We start from the raw sequence: 21,650 nt of genomic DNA, 5'->3' as shown, positions 1-21,650 counted from the left end.
TGGGGGAAAGGTGTCATTCCTGTTGCCAAATAAAAGCCCTTACTAATAAAATATATTCTGGCAATCAGACTAAATATTGAAGCACATCTAGTATGTTAGAGAAAACTCTGAACTATTCCTTACCAGGAAGAAGGCAAAGCACTGCTAGTTTGGGAATCTGCTGTGTTTCCTGTTCTCCTATTACATCTGCCACAGAATTTCTACTTTCCATGGAATACACTTGAATACAAATATAGATTTATTTGTCTAGGTAATTCTGCTTTCTGTAGAAGCAAACCAAATATCTTTATTCAACCTTTAGCTCATAAGTCCTAGACATTCATTAAGCATTTTTTTCCTGAGTAATTTCTGACCAGGAATTTTGTGATTGACTCTACAGGATGAAAAAATATGCCACATATATTTAAAGAGACAAGATCAGGAATATGAATATTGATATACTAACAAATATTCACAAAGACTTTTAAGAAGTCCTTGTGACTTAAACTTTTAGGAAGGTAAGGTTAAGAAATCCATCTTATTTTTTGCATAATTCTTTAGACTAAAATTATTTATCTGATTTTTAAAATAAAATTTAGGATTTAAAATGTATGAGTTGTATTCAAAACTAATTCCCCCAAGAGGAAATTTCAATTAGATTCATCCTATCCTAGTTTAAATTAATCCATGCAGCTTATTTAAAACTCTAACGGAAGAAATAAATAAACACATATTAAATTTTAAATGCTAGTAGTGTTTTGCTATAATCCAGAAAAAACAAAGCAAAACAAAAGAAACCAAAACAACCAAAGAAAAAAAATCATCAAGATTATTAGTTAACTCATAAAATTATGCAGAAAAACATCTCAGTTAGTCTCTTTGTAAAATTAAAGTAAGAGTTATCTAGAAGTGAAGTTTGTTTGAAGAGCAGAAATGTGATAGCCATGCACACCAGGAGCTGGCTATGATGCATCCATGTGGATGGTATCCCTTATGTTCATGGGAGGCATTATAATAACTGCTTCTAATTTAACTGTCCAAAGAACAAGGACTGAATATTGTTGGATGTATGTGGATGCAATTCCATGTGCAATCACTGCTGCTTGGCTCTGTAAACCCACGTTTCTGCTTCTGGCATTGATTAAACAATTTCATTTGTTTAATGCCACATATACCACTAAAAAATGTTTTACCTAGTTCTACATATTAATTTTACCCAAACTGAGTAATGAACAGATAATGATACAATCATTCTAGATAACGAAGCATTCAGAAAAACAAAATCACTTTTTAGTTTTCTCAGTTACAATCACAATAAAAAGAGCCAGGCTATGGTACATTTATAAATAAACTTACATGAGATAAACAGAATCAATCTAATGTAAATTGCAAACACTGCATTCACTTCACCAAATTGGTTTTCTTTTTACATAGTCTAAGAATTTCCCTAATCTCTACCTCATTTTGGTATGATAAGAAAATGGAAGTTAAGCAACAAATTAATAGAAATCTAGGAAAATATATTATTTTGTTATTGCTCATTAGATTTAAAGAAGAAATACCAGTTTTTTATCTAGAGATAGCACCACAAATTAAGATTGCATTTCTCAGCTGCAGAAAACTATTTCAAATATATAACAGTTGACTTTGCTGGAAAAAATTACCTATTTTTCCCCTTCTAAATGTATAAACTTTTAAGTTCTAGAAAAACAACCAACCAACCAACCACAAAAACACCCAAGCAACCCTCTTCTCCAAACAAACGAACAAGAACAACAAAAAGGAAAAAAAGCACAAGCATGTACTCTTTTCTGAAAAAGGAAAAAAAAAGCATAAGAATGTTTAAGGTTTTCCACATGGTAGTTTTAAAGTAATTTTATAATTTGGAGCAAGTTTTTATAAATAATTGATTTTTTTCTTTAGAAAATCCCAGTTGTTTTTAGAAACTCTTGGTTTGGCAGAAGGCACAGATAACAATGTTCTGAAATGTTCAGACAACTGTTCACCTTTACTGTACATGTGACTGCTGAAAACTTTCACAGAATCACAGAGTGAGTCAGGTTGGAAGGGAACACAGTGGTCATCTGGTCCAACCTCCCTGCTCAAGCAGGGTCATCCTAGAGCACATGGCACAGGATTGTGTCCAGGTGGCTCTTAAATATCTCCAATGTGGGAGACTCCACAACCTCTCTGGGCAATCTGTTCTAGCACACAGGCATCTGCACTGTAAATAAGATCTTCCTGTTAAGAACTTTCTGTTCAATTGTGATACTTGACGTATTACACTTGACTACTTAACACCGTTTGTTATTCTAGAATTTGAAGATCACGACCACATCCTACTATAAAATGCAAACGTATGAGAAATGACAATTAAGACTGATTTTTTTTCCCCTCTTCTGGAGGCTAGAGAACTCTGAGGCTGGAGAGCTAGTTTTGATTTAGATATTGATTAACTTAAGATATTGGGCATATTTTCTGTTGGAGTCACTTTCAACATGTTATATAAATGAATATTGTTAAAAAAATACTAACTAATACTTATAGGTGGTATCAAATAGCCTGGAATTTGGTTTTCATTCAAAATCTGCAAAGATGGAGGTCCCCAGCTAAGTTTCCTATCTCTGTTAACTTCGGTCTTGAGCTTGCCTTCATCCACCACAATCCTTTCAGTGCTGCAAGTTGCTCTGGACTCTGGCTCTAGTCTGACTTTTTGCTGATAAATCATCTGAATCCTACTGCAGGGAAGCTCTGGCACAGGAGGAGGCTGACAAGGATGTATTTCACTAGACAGATAATTAGATATGTCTTTTCATAGATGGCCATCTACCCTTTCCTCAGAAACTCACACCATTTCTTTATAATAAAGATGTCCTCTGGTTTGAGAGTTTCTTGAGAAAATGGTTTCCTGATATCCCAAATGCCTAAAGAGCAATACAAACTGAAATGTAAAGAACACCAAGACCTAATGAAGCTGAAGGCTCAAAGAAGCTTCCTTTTTTTTTTTTTTCAGTAGTGCCATACTGAGTTAAAAGGATTATCAGTGCTACAGGAACTGTGTGATTTGGAGTAGGATAATTACCAGTACACTATGATAAGTACTGGGTAATAATGCAGTATCTTATATATCTCATTCAGAAAATTTCAGGAGGTCTGAAAAGAAGGAGGGAGCATGACAAATGCATGACAAAATTGTATTCTTTTCTTTAAGCTTGAGGATTCTATCTCCTATAGTTTAAAGAGATAACTGTGTAATTCTGCCCCTAGACACTTGCATGCAAAATGAATAGTTGTGCAATGTAGCATACAGATTTTAGGTTTTCTATTAAGTTATTACTGACTTTAGCAACCTATATTGCCACAGCTGGAAGGCCATATGTTTCTCTCTCCTGCTTTCACTATGTGTAGTACTGCTGATCATTACAATCCACCCCGGGAAAAACTCTCTGCTTTTTCTTGTATTTAAAATTACAATTCTGCACATCTAAATTGCAACTTAAATTTTTAAATATCTTTACATAAATCCATGATAGAATTTAAATTATTGCAGTGATGACATTTTGTGCAGGATCAAAGAACTCACTGTTGAAAAGCTGTGTTAATTTATTAAACAAGTCTGTAGAAGCAGATATCCCTAACACACCAAAATAAGGCATAGTCATTCTCTAGTCTACTAAAAATGCCTCTGGGATTATCCTTCTCATATTCATGGAGGCTAGTTCAGGGTCACAGACAGGAGTCCCCATGTCACATACTATAGCTCAATGTAAAAGATTTTATTATTCTTTCTAAGAACAATTTATTAATGACTAATCACTCCCAATTGAAAGAAACTGATAAAATTATTTCAAATTATCTCAAAAGCAGAAAAGCACTCTGAAAGTATCCAAAAAAGAACAACTTTCTTTTACACTCATTGTCTACTGCTACAGGTAATCAACAAGTCTAAACAGTGACATGTAGGGTAATACTTGTCACTGTATTATGCTTTCTTTACAGCCAGAAAGCTCTTTTTTCACGGAAAAGTTAAAAAGTTAACCTGTAGTCCTGCTGTAATACTGTTAAAAACAGTATTACAGCAGGACTACTGGTAGCAATGATAATTAAACTTGCTTGCATTTTGCTATTCTAAGAGTGTGTTTTCATTCTTATAAAGATTGAGTATTTGTCCTCTCTGGCTTTTATTCTTTGAACAATTCCATGCCCAAGTGTAATCACACACATATATAGAAGTGGCAATATTTCTCTTTTGTTTAAACTGGTTAGGAGCAGAGACTGAAGTCCAGAACTGCCTTTGGGATATGCAAGTTATGGAGAAGTGATTTAAAACCCAGCTTTTATGACACACATCTTTGGTCTGAATATGAGTTGGAGGTGGTTCATAAAGAACTGCTTGAAGAAATGTTAAAGATTAAATATTCATCCTCAAAAGGACATTGTAATGGTACAGTTTAGACAAATGCTTTTACAAAAATGTTGATACAAAGCAAAGAATGCATGCTGCTAGAAATGGAAAAGTTTTTTAGCTTTTTGGGTTTTATGAATTCTTTTTAGTGTGCAACATTAGTCACAGAATAACCAGGTAAGTCCTACTTGCAGTCATATGTCACTGGGCCAATGGACATGCTGCTTGGCCAGCCAGGTGATTCCTATGGTAGATGTGGAAGCATAGTAATACAGGAAAATTACTTCTTTAGGATGCTGGAAACCTAGCTGTTTCATAGACATGGACAAACAGAATGAAGATGTAGTTCAAATATGAATGAAAAAGTAACTATGTCCTCTTTTTATCAATATCCAAATGTGAAATGGAAAACATCCACTAAATAGTCCCTCTTCTCAGGATAAGAAAGACTAATCTGCCCAAATATTTTAAGGGTTTTAGGGTTTAAAGGGATGCACATTTTACTACTTCTATGGGAAAAATAAAAGATTCCCATTTAAGCAGAAGAACAATTATGTCTCAAATGAAAGGCCTGTCTTCTATTTCTATTTATTTCTTCCCCTATTATTTCATTGAACTATGCTATAATAACTGCACAAATAACTCTAATCAATCTGAGTAATGTGGCAGGATGTGGTCACACTTGGACCGCATGTATAAGGGTCTATTACTGTCATTACTAATGTTCTGTTATTCAAAAAAAGACTAACATTGCATTAGTCTTTCCTTTGATTTTTCCTGATGCGCTCATGGAAACGTAGCTGTCTCCTGTGATGACAGTAAACCTTGTTCTTTCAGGTGTTACTGCCTTCCAGCTGACAGTGAGCATGCTGTTTGTTTTTCTTAGTTAGACTAACTGTTTCCCTCCCCAGGATGGCTTTCATCTTGTTTTTGTTCATATTTGAATACCCTTTAGTTTCCTATTCGTCTTTTTTTGATTAATGCCAACAATTCCACCTTAGTGCGATGTGCAGTTTCATTGATAAACAGTTAATTCTCCCTTCCAGATAATCTCTAAAAGCATGAGGTATTCTGCAAAGGTATTTCTGCAATGCATTGCTGGTATTTTTATGTTTATTGTATTACTATGTTTCTTGTGTATCTTTCCTTGTTTAGGTATTTCTGCAGAAAGTGGTGTATTTCCACATGATGATGAATTTAGTAATTTTTTTTTTTCAGGTAAGATATAGAGTAATCTTGTTTTGTTTGTGATATGAGGATTGGATATTTACCAAAATCAAAAAACTGCTTAAAGTTTACCCTTAACTGGCTGTCAACTGGCCACTTTTAAGACTCGATCTTCCCCCTGTTTTTCTGCTTAACTTACTACTAAAGGGAAAACAAGGTAGTGCCACATAACTTGAAGATCATCTGGAAATACCTTTCTCTGGCTGGTCACAGCTACTTCATGAGAAGAAAAATGGTTCTTAAAGTGGAAATTCAGCACAATTGTGGATATTTATCTCAAAATTCAGATTTTAAAAGCAAACTACATTCTTAAATAATTGATGCAATGTATCTATATGGAACCAGGCAATGGCATTTGGGTTTATTAAGACTTTCTATTCATATTTAAGCTTACTAACATTTAGAACGTGCTACAGGACTTGGTTAAAAGATGGCAATTGAATAAAGTGTGGTCATGTGGCCTGTCTAAAATGAAAAAATCAAATTTCTAGCTAAATTAATAGAAACATATGCCCGCGAAAAAAATTATGTCCACATGCCATCACTTCTAATAAAAATCTGATTTGATTCTAAAATTTTCCATTGAAAATACTGTCTTGTCAAGGGAAGTGGGATAAAATTTAAAGGCTTTTACTTTCTGCTTTGACTTTTACTGATAATTGAGTTTACATAGTCAATAAATGTAAGGAATATTTTGCAAAAATCAGTTCTCTATTTATTTGCTTTACTCTCTTGCTTGTTTGGTTTATTTTCTTGGAACATGTTTTACAATGGCCTGAACATTTTAAATTAATATTTTTCTCTCTGTAACTATTAGTAACTAATCAGTTATTAATATTTCTTCTTGTAATGGAAGTTAGCTTATTTTAAGTAAAAAAAACAAGAGCAACATTCACATAGCCCAATTCTGAAAGTCAGCACCACTTTTAAATCCTGCAGAACTTTCCGCAACTCTATAGACACACACATTGAACAGAAATTAATAAGAAAAAGTATTATACCTCAAAGCACTGTGCTCTTTGAGTCAAAATGCTGGGGCTCTTTACCAGAATGAAGATAATCCTGTATAAGTAATTTTTACCTCAGTGTGCATTGCTCCCCTTAGCTGCACATTTCATGGCTATATTAAAGAAAAAATACACTTAATAGGTATGCATGGAGGGGTTTCTTTTAGTACCATCAGTTGCTTAACATAAATATACATTTATGGTCATTCATATTCTGAAAGGTAAATTAAGTTAAATACAAAATTAAAAACCTCAGAAAGTCCTGCATTTTTTATCTATTTTTTTTTCTTTCATTATATTGTAATGGTTCTAATGAGAAAACAAAAAGAGAAAGCATTTAATAAGGAAAAATATTTCCTTAGGATGAACTGGAAGGCTCAATTGCTATTTTGGTTTTGAATACCCAGAGTATCACCGAAGTCACCACAACTAAGAAAACCTGTGGTAATTATTTTGCTGAATACAGACTGCTGAAAAAATCTTTACACCTAAAAATATAATGAAAAGATTTTTTTTTTAAAACAGCAGTTTTAATTAGTGAATTCATGATTCCAGTTCTACTACAATGGATACTATACTATACATAGCTCCAGTGGAGCTGAACTGCTCTAAAACATGACTAGAAACTCAAGAGTTCACACAAGGAGTGCTTAGTAAGGACCAAATGAAAACTCAGCAGAAAATAACAAGAGCATCATGATTTGGTCAATATTTGCTCTTCCTGTACTTTCAAGTGGGCAAAAGTTCTGTACAGATGAAGTTGCAGCAAGCTTTATAAGTAATGAACATAAAATCTATTCAGCTCTCATCCTGATGATTACAGTGTCAAGAAATACCGAGAATGAAAAGAGTAGACCAACAACAGATTATACACTCTTTTGCAAGGCCCTGCTGTAGACAGCAGAAGCAGTTATCTAATTATCCTGTCGTTACCTGATCTTCTAATTAACAATACAAACAAAACAAACAAAACACTTTCTAGTTACTATGGAATTGCATTAATACAACAGTGCTTCCATGCTCTTTGCAGTACAAAAATCTATTAAGTAACAGAAAACCTAGAAATATTCAAGATGCATGGAGATTTGAAAGGGTAAAATATATAATACACTTCTAGCAATATCTTGCAGCTTTCTTTTTTTTCTCTACAGAATTTGTCTACAATATTGCCGCTTCTTCCTCATACATTGCAGGGTGTTTTGGTTGCTTAAATGTCTTTCTGTCTTTCATATTAGGATTATTATGATTCAACTGTAGCAGGTATACCTTTGGGAATTGGCTATTTATTCAAAAAGAAAAGAGCCTTAAAAAAAAAAAAAAAGAGGTGTTAGAATCTAGGAGAATAAATAATTCAAGATAGTTCTATTCCTTTTTGCTTAAATACTCAGGTGTTCAAATTTCATCCATAAGAAATTCCACATGGTCCTTCAATCAACTGCAGATTCACTTTGTGATATTTAACCCTTTCACTTTTATTCTGTGGGGTTAACCAGGGAGATTCTGGGAGTCAAACAGAAGAAACATTTCTAAGACTGCTAACCTACTTGAGAAAGAAGAAAGGAGGCATTCTCACTGAGGAGAGAAACTTAAAAGTCAAAGAATAATAATGAAGCAAACATGAACCAAAAGGTTTATGCTGATGTTACTAGAAAGTAATTTTTTAATATTTATTTAATGCATTTTATGCAAATATCAAAAGCATAATTTTCTGTAGCATGATTTGAAAAGCTTAAAAACATGGGGTTTTTTTTTCTATTAAATTATGCAGAAAGAGAAGGAAAGCTTTTTGATATTTTTAACCTAAAAAGACAGTCATTTTCAACTGCAGGAATTCTGTACAAGAACAAATCAATGTACAATACCATAATCTTTGGTCTTGAGGTTATGGTGAATACACTGAGGAATAGATAATAATAAGTATTAAGGAAAGCCCTTTGGAACATTTCAACTGTAATATATCTGTACATTGCAACATCTCCCTGAGAAGCACAGTGTCATGTGTAATTATACAGTGCCCAGAGATAGCACAAAAGACCATCTGTAAGCTTTGAACAGATGTTTGAATACTTGGGCTTATCATGGTCTTAACATTTTCAAACCTCTAAACAACTGCAGCTACAAAAACAATACTGGAGTAGGAACAAATTCAAAATCGGGATATTCAAATTCCGGTGAAGTTGATAATTTGCTCACTATTATTTAAAAGCACATATCTGTCCAATACCTTGTGTTTAAAGGTAAAAGGTTTTTGTATACATAATTAAATACTTGCCAGGTTTATTTTTCAGATTAATCTCCCTACAAATGCACAGAATAAGAACAGAACAGACTAGAACAGACTGTATCAGTTGGAATAAACATAGAACAATCATCTAGCCCAACTGCCTGACCATGTCAGGGCTAACCAAGTTGTCAAGTCCAAATACTTCTTAAACACTGACAGTCACCAGTCATCAACCACCTCTCTAGGAGCCTGTTCCAATGTTTACCTACCCTCTTGGTGAAGGAATGCTTTCTAGCGTCTACTCTAAACCTCTTCTGGTGCATTTATGAAGCCTTCCCATTCCATCCTACCATTGAACAGCAGGGAGAAGAGATCAGGACTCACCTTTCCATTTCCCTTCCTCAAGAAGTGTAGAGAGCAATGAAGTCCACCCCCCCAGCCTTTTTCTCTCCAACCTAGACAAGCATAAAGTCCTCAGCTGCTTTTCACAGGATATTCCTTCCACCTCTTTCACCAACTTTGTTGTCCTCTGGACACACTGTAGGACCTTCACATTCTTCTTTAATGGTGAGGCCCAGAGCTGCACACAATACTTTAGGTGGGGCCACACAAACACTGAATACAATGGGATAATCATCTCTTTTGACTGGCTGGGGATGCTGTGTTTGATGCACCTCAGGATGTGGTTTGCCCTCTGGACTGCCAGGGCACACACTGCTGGCTCACACTGAGCTGCTGCTGCTGACCAGCAGCCCCAGATCCCTACCTGTATGTAGGACTGCTATCCAGCCTCACTTCACTTATACTTTTCCCCATCATAACTCCATCCTAGGTGCAGAATAAGGCTGTCTTGGAGTGATTTAAGATGCTAGTCCATTCCATGATTCTCTGCTTTATGCCCAAAAAATGGCAGCACCACCTTTAAGGCCCAGGACTGAGTGTGTGTGGCCAGGGAATCTCTGGGCTCTTTGGAGGGCATTTTTCAAAACCTCACAGCCCAGGTGCTCTGTGGCACTGGGTTATTCAGTTTTGATTGGTTTTCTTGGCCCAGGCAAAAAGCATTTCCCTCCCCTGGCTGGGAGAAGCTGCAGCAGCAATCTTTCAGCTGAGTCGAGCTGAACAGAATAGCTGCTAGTCCGAGACCAGAGAAGTGGGAGCAGGGCCACCCTATTCAAACCTTGGGTAGCCAAGCCAGGGAGAAAATACATCAAGAGGCTCCAGCTCAGCTCTTCTACCTGCCATGACTGCCATGGTGAGGTCAATGCCAGAGAGCGACCAGGTTTTTGCATATTGCTGAAACTTTTCCATGGAAGCTCCCCTTCCCTCAGCATGAAAACCAGCACCATCTCACCCCATATGTCAGGAGTATTTCTTTCACTTTTGCCCCATTCTCTGGGCATATTTGGGCCTTTGTTCCTGTGACAGTGTGGGGCAGCGGGTGAGTTCTGTGAGCATTCTGTTGTTAATAAACCTTTGTTTTTTGTATTTTTTTCACTTTCCTTAGCATTCATTTTTCTGTTGGTGGAGGGGGATGACTGTTACCTTTAGAGAAGACTACTTATTGCAGAGTGTCTTCTTTTAAATTTGTCTCAAAACTGAGACAATGAACTATTTGAACTTTCGAAATTTCATCCCAATTATCAAAGCACTAATCTATCTAGATCCCTCCTGTCAATAATTATAAATTTATTATTGTAAGGGTTTTTTTTTTTTTTTTCTCTCCTGTTCAAGAGAGCCATCACTACCTACCAGTCTTCCAAGTTGGGATCATCAACAAGCTCATCATAGGTTCACTTCCTGCATCCAGATCACTGATTACAGATTGAACAGGGCTGGCCCTGGAACTGCACCCTGGGAAACATCGCTGGTGACCGGTCACCAGCCAGAGGTAACTTCACTCACCACAGCCCTCTGAGCTCTGCCCTTCAGCCAGCTCTCCACCCAGAGTGCTGTGAACCCACACATCCCACAGCTGGACAACTTGTTCAAAAGGCTACTGTAAGGGTCAGTATCAAAAGCTTTACTAAAATCCAGGTAACTACATCCACAACCTTCCATTAATCCACTAGGGGAGCGACCTTATCCTAGAAGGATATCAAATCACTGAAATAGGACTTTCCCTCTCTGAACCCATGTTGACTGTGCCTGATGACTGCATTACTCTTTTAATAACTTTCACTAGTATCCAGCAGGATCATCCCATAATTTTTCAAGGAGCTACAGTTAGACTAACAGATCGACAGTTCCCTGAGCCTTCCCTCACAGCATTTTTGTAGATTGGAATAACATTGGTTAGCAGATTAATTTCACTTCAATCAGGTAGCAGAGCAGAAAATGGTGAGAAGTTCAATGTGGGATGTGGTTTGTTTTAGGGATCAAGAGAAGGGAAAGGAAAAGGGGATGTGCCAATGAAGGCTGCAAGAAATGAGGAAGGAAGACTGAAAGAGGAAGGCATAAAGAAGATAAAATCCTACCAAACCATACAAACCATGCACTTTTAGAGGTAGATCTTCACACACCTTGAACTAGCTTTAAGAATGGTTATAAACCCTTGGTCCCAAAGGTATCATACACCTAAGCAGAGCTGGAGTTTCACTGAATTGGACTATCAAAAGCATAGATTTAATGATCCTGTACTTACACCCAGCTAAGCAACTGAAAGCATTCCAGTGTGCTGCCAGCTTGGAGTGTTCTGTGAGCAATAAAATTAAAACCAAGCTGTTAATAAAAACTGATTTTCATTTCTTCCATTCAATAATCACTTGCTATGAACAGCAAATACCTAGCTGGAAAGTAAAATACAAATTTCTCACATGGTTTCTCACATGCCCATAAATCTCCCAAACCAAAAGTCTATGAAAGATAAAATCCAAGGTTAGAAGTTACTTTGTAAAATAGAGATAACAGACTTATATGCGAACAAAGTTATCACTGCAGACTAATGGAAACTATAGAAAAACACTATTTCAAAGACAAAACTTTAAAGTTTCTACCCATTTACAGGTTCCTTGTCTTAGGGTACTGAAGAGAAAAAAAAGAAAGGAAATTCTACAGCAATACATTTGCACAATCATAAGAGCAAAGTAAACTTTTCCAAATAAAAAAAAAATTTGTTCATATGGAATGAAATATTAAAAATACTATGTTAACTTGTGAAGATGTGTACTGAAAATAAAACCATATTTTATTAGGCAGGAATAATTATACGTTTTAGTGTGTACCTGAAGTTTCTGAAGACAACAAAACAGCCTCTTCCACTTCCAAATAAATCTCATTTTCATAACTGCTGCACGCATAATGCTAAGGTTCTGTTTGCTTCGTAAACCTTCCATTTATCTCTAGATAGCCAAATATTGACCCATAGTTTCTCTGTTCCTGTATAACAAAAAAGGGTCCTGATATCTTTAATCTGGTGCTCCTCTTTCCCTTGTGAAGGATGAATTAGTTCAGAAACAGCCTGCTTGAGAACTAAAAGGCTTATACATACACCAAATAAAATACAAATTAAACAACTGAGTCTCTTTAGTCAATCCTTTGGAGGTTTGGTGGTGCATTTATTTATTTATTTATTTATTTAGATCACCTACAAGTAATAACTAGTGTCTATGTTTAGCACAGGCAATGGGGAAAGTATCAACTCCTTGACATTGAAGAGTCTAACATTCTTAAAAAAAAAATTAAATCTAGATTCAGAGTTCACCTTGGTCATCTCAGAAAGATGGAGATTAGAATTTTCAGCCCTGTTCTTTCAAGTTTCAGTTTTCTCAGATAAAATCTTACTCGATACTTGTCTGCATAACGAAAAGTTGTACACACACAGTAAAAACATTGGAAGAAAAGTATATACCCAGGAAGAATCAAAATGAATCTTACTTCTAGATACCATTACAGATGAAAAGCAAATACAATTTTGGACAGAAAAATGTAGTCATTAAAAACTTTACATGCAATTTAGGTGAGGAAACTTTAATTGGCCAATAAAGAATAACCAATGAAAATCAGGGAATTTCACAGAGCATATGTGAAATTTCCAAACTCACATTTCCAAACATGGGAGTTTGGTCAGCTGACTAGCTCCTAAAGTTTATGGCTGCTTTAACTAGGAGCTTGACTAAGTTGTCTAATTTTCTGCTGATATCAGAAGCAGGTATGTATGACATCCACAAGAGGTTGATTTGGCTAACAAAAGTTTAACACTTCAGTCTTTTAAGATTTTAAAAAAATCTTTGGAGAAATAAAATTTAATTATTTAATTATTATTTAATAATTTAATTATTCTTAATTTCTAAGAATATGTATATTTTTTGGGGGGCAGGGGGGAGATACATATGTGAATTTTTAGAATCTAATTAATCTTTTCTAGAACAAAAAAGTTTATTATTGTTAGGGTGAGTGTTAGTTCCTTTTATTACTAGCACAAGTGCATTAAGTTATCTGCAGTCAAAACAATACCGAAAACTTTTTTTACATTAATACTGAAAATTCATTACAAATCATCTTAATACTTAGAAATTAGGAAAAAACCACAAAGAAATTAATGGTTTTAAATGAAAATGCTTTGCCTTAGAACACAAATAAAAGTTTAAACAAACTAGTAATATTCTGTAGTCTATAAATGAAGTCAATTCAGAACTGTGAGTGCTCTTTGTTTTCTTTCAAGTGATTTCATTGTTTGGATAATGTATATTTGATAGAAAGAATGAAAAAATACAATATAAAATATTGAAATATTGCATTTTGTGCATGCACAAATAGTCCAATCCTTATTCTATTAAACATTTAGAGGAGTAGTAATTAAGTAACGCTTAAAAACACTCTCAGTATGTTCTAGGCTCACAATAATTTGTGTCTTTCGTCTTTTTTTTCTGTGGTTTTAGATGTGTGTTTGTTCCACAAATACCAAGCACTTAAAGTTTCTTTTCAGCCATGTTGGAAAAACTGACTCAGAATAAAGTATGCCTGAGAGAAATTTGTTCTTTTCCTTTTCAACTACTATTTTTATTATTTGAACTTTATATGGATGATATTTTGGGGAAAGAAACAAGCAAATGACTGAAACTCTGATGCATTTCTTAATACTAGAATGCTTTATTATAATGCTAAATTGACTGCATTTTCTTAGATTCCATCTTACTGTAAAAGCTAACCAAAATTTGCAGATGCTTCTAAACTGTAGTTGGAAATTTGAAATAATGTTTACATGGTCATAGCCTCCATGTTGATTTAAGTTTCTATTGTTTGAAAACTGTATTTTCAGGATACAACTCTAGGGCATGATGAGTTACGATACAAATATCAAATTCCATTCCAAGTGTTTATTTCACATCACTGAGTTCTTAAAACAATTACTAATTATTTCTGTTCTCTAATCTCTAGCTACCTTGGCAGCCCAGCTATAATAAAACAACAGGATCTCACCAGAAACAGCCACCTTCCCTACAGTCAGAATAAGCACATTGCAGTCCTGAATGATTAAAAACTGGACTGCTAAGTCTTGCCAACAGAATGTACTTTACATTAAAAAAAAGAGGTCCTCAAAAGATGTCACATAAACATGTTCTTAAACTTCCATTCCACTAATAAAACTGTGCCCTACTAATTCAGACAGGAAAGTAGAAGGTCAGAAAGATTTAAAAGCCATAAAAATGTATTAATTGCCAGAGCATTAGGCCATCTGTCGTGAAGCAACAGCCTTTGTCCTCTGTGGTGGACTCAGCTATATCAATAGTGTAACTGCTGTTCAATAGCTGTGTGTTAGTTTAGCTCCTCCTGGAGCAGACATTTAATTGAAACTCAGACTGGCAGAGTACATGGCTCCCTGTTGTTAATTGGTCTTTAGAGACTGTTAAGAAGTATGGCAATTATCTCTAGCCCCAGTCTCAAAACAACAAAAAGATTTTTAAAAGAAGAAAATAATAAGGTCACCTTGTCGTTTCATTAACAAGCACCAATAAAAAATTTGTCAGTTCTTTAAATAAATGTAAGCCTATGTGGCATATTCTTTAGACACAGACTTGAATAGAAGTATGGCACAGCAGTTGACCATGTACCACTAAGGCAGGTGGCCCAGAGACTGCCTGATCAAAACCACAAGTCCTTTTTTTTTTCTCTCTTCAGTGAAAAATACTCTTTCTAGGATCAGGTTAAGAGCTTCACTTCAAGGTGTGTAAAAAATAATGCACCATAAAATGTCAAAATGCCTGAAGAAGATGGATGGGAGAAATAAAGCAACAAGTGATCTGTGAGAGAATCCTAACACCCTTCAGAGAAGAGGACTTTAGGAGTTAATTAGAAACATTTTTCAGTACAAGCAGCCAGCTGTATTTTCTGCCACAAATTTTTTAAACTTTGAAAGGGAAAATGAGCAATCGCTCCAGAACACAAGACAAAACACTAGAAAACTCTGTAAAATGCAACAACTTACCTTTTAAAATATCACTTACAAACTAAAAACATCTCTTCATTAAGCACTAAATCTTTCCTTAGAACATAGAAAAAGACTTTAAATAACACAGTCTCTGTGAGATGATTTTAGATTCTTTAAAAGTAGCAAAAATTTTCCTCTCTACATACAGAACAATATTTATGTAATAGTATAAATCATTGTAGTATAAACACTTATTTCAAGAAAAAGGTAAAGGCAAAAAGTAAAAAATTCCATGTATATAGTCAATAGGAATTCTTACAAAAATAAATGTGATCACTTACAAGATTTTATTTTTTATCTCTCAAGAACAAAATTGACATTGAGAATACTGTTTCATACATGGATCCTCTTGTATTTACAATCAGAATAATTAATATTCATATCTAGAAATTTAGGAAAACAATCATCTTTGCAATAAAATTCAAAATGGTTTTAGAAATTTTCCATGCTACTATTGGAAAAGGAATAGTCATTTTTGCTAGGAAGAATATTCAGGGAATACTCTCTTCTAACTAACCTTCTCTTCATTCATTGAAGCAAGACTCTGGTGAATACTAAGAGTGCAATCCTGGAAAATGTTAAGCATTTAAACACTGCAGAGTGCTGCTAGAGATAGCAAAGACACCTCACATTCAGCTGGTCAGGGAAATCACTTTATGTGTTTAATTAAATGGATGAGGACAAAGAAAGACACTACCAAAGCAAATAGTGCTGCTCAGGGTAGTTTTCTTTCCCCTTCAAAGAATTCCACAGCATAATGTTTGTGTATGTTATACAATCTGCAGAAAATCTGAAGGGTTAAACACAGAGCCACGAACAAAATAATCATGGTGACTACTGGGAAAGTTGTAGCCAATATGTTTTGTATAGCTCCACACCAGTGCTGTGGTGGCACTTTTGGGACTTCATGTGATGCCTGTGAAAAGCATCACGCTCATCAGCTGTTCAGGGACTCGAGTACTTCCATATTTAAACTTTAGTGTGAATGACCAATGGTGTAAATTAGTATTTTAGATGGCCTTCAAGCAGGACACTCTCAAAACCTCATGGCAAATCACCTTCAATAATGATCAACAAGGACTAAAAAATATGCACTTTTATTTCTGTGGGCTTGTTCCCCAAAGGAAAGTTTGATTGTGAGACTTTGAATTTGCTTCAGGGTGTGAACTAATAGAACTGGTCATGTACCTCAGACAAGAGCTTGTTAAAAGAGGTCCTGAGTTTTCACCAGATTCTTATTTATGTCATTATACTTTTAGATATTCAGGAATTAATTGAAGCTGCCTGAATCCAAACTACACGTACCAACCCTACTGCTAAATATTATAAAAAAACAAGAAATCTGAAAAACAGGCTCTATAAGCACAGGTCTCATATCAAAGTCTGCAGAAGGGCAATTTGGTGTAACTAGGTGCAGAAAACTTTAAGACAGATAGGGGGAAAGATAATATATACATATTGTAAAATCATCTTTGCTTTTACTCAATGGTAGGAGTCACTACTCTCAGATGTAATTCTGGAAAAACACAGTTCACATGCTCATGTTTTTGGCTGCTCACTACATTAAAAAAAAGACTAATTAAATAAGACTGCTTTAAGGGACATCTCAGTTCTCCTTCAATGCATACAGGCATGAAAAGCTTCCAGGTATATACCCCTTGCTGGTATCACTGTGAGGTCCATTCCATAGAGCTGGAAGTCCAGCTTTCAAAATTCTATAATCTTTTAATGGTTCATATATTTTTATTTGGTGCTATAAAAGTGTATCTAAAAGTTAGATAGCTTTTGTGGGTTTTGTTTTTCTCTTTTTGAGAAACTGTAATGATTGTGAGAACAGTAATGGTGAACTGCACCTCACACCATTGCCCTTTACAATTCTGGTTACTGTCTCTCTTAAAGAAAAAAGCCATAGGAGTAAATTCTCAAAGACCACAAAGACCAAAATAGGAAAAGAAAATTATTCCATTTTCAAATCTCTGATTTTTTTTTCTTTTCATATTCCTTGCAGGTCTTATTACAAGTAAGCCAGATTGGTTACTATTAATGATCCTTTTCTCATTAATGGTTCTCTCAATACTTGCATTGCTTGAAAACTTTGTTAACACACCAACATCAATATTAATAAATGATAATGTAAAGTTTGACAGAGTTACTGATGACTCAAAAGTCTTTAACTCCCTACTTTGGCTTGTTTTATGTGTGAGGGCGCAGAGCACAAACTGCCATGACTAGGGAAAGAATGCAAATAAAAAGCATTGCAGAAGACTAAGCTTGAATTTTTCATGTAACAAATCTCAAAGTCATTGTATTGACCACTTAACAACTTTTGTTAAAATGCCAGGTTGGTATGACTGTTTATTCATGAAGAGGTGTTTAAGAATTCAAACTTTGTTTGCTAAAATTAATAATACTAGGTCTCATTCTGGAATGCAGAGAGCTTAACAATTTTTGTTGTTGATATTGTTATTAAAAATAGCTCTTTAAAGGGAATTGGAGGATTTCTGAACTAGTTTTCACAGGATGGAGTTATGGTAAATTAACTGGATTGTAAGGTTCCATATAGGACTAAATAGGATTCACTATGCCCCTTAATACTTAAATGGAACTATCCTAGTTATGTTTAAATTTATTGGATATTTCAAAGACTTACACAACCACAGAATGGTGTAGCTTGGAAGGGACCTCTGGAAGCCATCTTGTCCAGAAGAAAATTTATAAATACATGTGTAGCACCTTAATTGAATTGATGATATATGGGATATGTCCCAGATGTGATTCTAACCCTAATTAGAAGATATTCATAAGAAACTGTGATTAAGAGATCTCAGTATGGAACAGTTGCTCACTGCTTCTTTGTGCCTTGTTTTTTCTTTCCTTATTAAGGAAAAAATATCATTTAAATAAATGTTTGTTACCTGTTTTCCACTTTGATACCATTAGTCCAGAGTTAGAAAATCTGTTAAATCAGAAGGGAGCAATATGGTTGGAATGTCATTGGATATAAGAACCGTTAGGATTATATTTTCTTTTCATGTTTGTCTCTAATACATTAATAAATAAAAAAAAATGTGTGATTTGTTTAAAAACACAGATGAGTAAATTTAACCATGATTATGGCTTTAAAGCTGCTTTCCTCATCTTAGAAAGCAGCTTTAAAGTCATAGTCTTGCTTCCTCATCTTTCTGCTCCTAGAAAAGGAGCAGTCATGATCATTGTACATGCTCATCTGAGGATCACTTTGAACAATCAAATGTCTCTGTTTCCCAGCAATTATTTCATATTACAGCAACTGAATATTCTTTGCCAGAAATAAGGCAGGTTCAAAAAAGATGAAAATGAACAAATAAGAGAGGCAAAGGCAGAAAGGAAAACTGAAGCATAGATGGCAGAATTGATTTCTCCCAAGTCACTCACTAGGTTTGCATTCAGCTTCTAGGTCTGCTAGGAAATAAGAAAATTCCAGTATAGTTTCTATTACATGAAACTCTCAGGACATCATTCCTTCCCTGGCTTTTTTCCTAGCTTTTTCCAAACTGTCAGCAAAGATATACAGTACAGGTTTCTCAAAATTAATCTTATTAAGGTTTGTTGGAACGCTGCTGCTGACCTAGGATCTATATAAGTATCATACATTTAACAAGGGCAACTCCGTGGTATTTTCCTAAAAATAAAGAAATTCTGGTTTCCAGATGATGTATGTCAGTGTAACTCTACTGATTTTAAATGGGGAATACTGGTTCATATAATCTAAAAATTTGATTGATTTTTTTGTAGTACTGTATTACTAGGTAGATAGTGCAGCTTTCATTTTCTGATTTAATCCCTTCTATTTGAATAGCTTGCAGCTTCTTGTTAGTATAATTTAAATTTATTTTTTCCACTGTTTTAACCTCACATCTACTTGCTGTAACTCAAAAGAGAAATAATTAAAGGGCTCCTCAGAAGCCTGGAAATTACCTTCACCTGAAAGTGCTCTATTTTAGATACAAATAACATATAGTAACACTTCGTCATTAGCAGACTTGCTGTGAAACCTCTGTTCCTAATCCCTATTTAAACAATCAGATTGGCCCTGCTTAAAAAAATACTTTAAATCATCATGATAAAAATATTTCAAGCAAATAAAGAAGTTCAAGGCAATCAATTTTCATAGGTCTGTGGTTTAAAATTTTTTGCCATCAAAGTATTTACATCTACTGAGTTCCAACTGCATATCAATTTGGCTATTTGGGTAGAAGGTTTGTTATAATTCCATCTGTCACTGGAAAATGGTTGATAAAAATTCTCTTGTCTTACAAAAGACTTGAATCTGAATCAAAGAAGAACCTTGGATTTGCACTATCCCAGAACTGTCATTGTTTAAGTTTTTAGCAATTGGCCATTCTGTACAACCAAACTACTACAAATGTAATGGTCCTGTGACTTCTTTCCAACTTTGGTATACGGTAAAAAGTATTTTTATCTTCTTGTGAGGTTAATTCATTATTCCATTCAGTTTACTGTTCAAGATTTCTAATTGGTTTCATCAGGCTATAACAGGATTTTAACTTTTGCTTGAGACAACTCCACACACTTATCTACATGACTGAAAGACATTCAAAGCAGATTTTTAGTCTCAAAAAAGACTTCTAAAACCTAATTATTCAATAAAGTTTATCAGCCTTGAGGAGATAGTCAGAAATAATCAGAGATTGGTTGGGGCCAGTTAAAAAGTTGCACTGCAAAAAAAGATAAATCCTAAGCACCCCAATTATTAATATTAATTATTACAAGTAATATTTTCATGTCTGACCCATAAATTTCACTAGTTTTTTGGATTTAAAGTTATCTTAAGCACTCGTGATACATTTTATATAGCACCATTTACTTAAAAGGAGTAATAGAAAACTACTATGTCAAGATACTAATTCAGGAGAAAGGAATGGTTTATCTGCACTTTAGTAATGATTTTCACAGTTTCTCCTGTAACATCCTTATAAACATACTGATTTGTGGGACTTAGTTGGATGCAGTACAGACAAAATAATCAGAGTGAAATGGACTAAAAGCTGGCTGAACTGCCTGGCTCAAAAGATGGTCATGAAAGAAATACATCAGGCAAAATACTCACCTTGGCATCTACTGGCTATATTCGCATATTTAGCTTGCTTTCTAGCTTCTTTCCACTCTATTTGTTGCTGTGTCTGCCCCTTTTTCTTATTCTTTTAACAGATTTCCCCTTCTGCCCTTTGCCCCAGGTGAATCTCCATAATTGTGATGCAACATAAAACAAATCCTGCTCGAGAACAGCCAGTTTCAATGGAAACAGCCTGCTTGTTAGACTTAGACATGGAAATAATAATTGAAGCATATTGGGCCTGATTCTTCCCTGATTTTTATCCAGTTAGAGGACTATAAGAATTTAATAAAGTGCAAGACAGCAGCTGGTGTGTCAGTTTTCAACAGTTGTGGGCACCTTAAATACATTTTTCAAACTTCAATTCAGTAAAAAGCTGCATGACAGCAACTTTTTTGCTTAAAATACTCAGCCAAATTCTCACAGCAAATGCTTCTTCAAAGTTAGATTGAGATATTATTTTCAAATTTGCAACATCAACACCAGAAAACCAGGTAAAGCTTTTGCAGTTAAAAAAGTCCAGGAAAAGATTAAAAAAATCTACTGAATGTATCAAGTCTTGCTTGATAACCCCTTGTTAATAAATACATTTTAGCGCTTATTTCAAACACACTCTTTTTTCCCTAACATTGGAAAAAATTGTTTACTATAAGGAGAAGCTTGGTTTTATAGTTTATGTCTTCATCATATACCTATCTAACCTTGCTAAATAATAAAAATTATTTTATATACATAAATCACGTTTGGAAAAAACGGACTGCAAACCATATACTAAATCTAAAATATTTAAAGTTAAGGATTTTTCAAAGAAGCAAGTTCTTGAAAATCCATCTTGGAGTGACTTGATGAAAATATTTAAAGAACATGAGTTCTTCCCACATATGCCCATTATTTGCCAGTAGGGCAGGCAGATTTCTATAAAAGAAACAGCTGACGTTTTCTTCAAGGTTATTTATAAATGCTCAACTTTTTGATATTTTAAATATGACAAGACTTCTATATCAAATTTGAATTGGATAAAGGAGCTCAGGAATTCTTGAGCAATATTCCTTGATAATGAGCTTCATACACAGGAAATAAATTCACTGTTCACATCAGGATTTCTCTGTGTATTGTTAGAGTATTTTCATTCTTTCACTCCTTCCACTGCCATTTTCTATCACATCTGCAACAAAGATTTACAGCGCTGTATCTTTGGACACACTAAACCAAACTATGACCTCAACTGAAAAAATTGCGACCTTGGAATTTTTTTGGTTTTAGTC

This window comes from Haemorhous mexicanus, chromosome 1 (genome assembly GCF_027477595.1).
Source record: "Haemorhous mexicanus isolate bHaeMex1 chromosome 1, bHaeMex1.pri, whole genome shotgun sequence".
Classification (NCBI taxonomy): Eukaryota; Metazoa; Chordata; class Aves; order Passeriformes; family Fringillidae; genus Haemorhous; species Haemorhous mexicanus.
Note: the sequence above shows the minus strand (reverse complement) of the source record.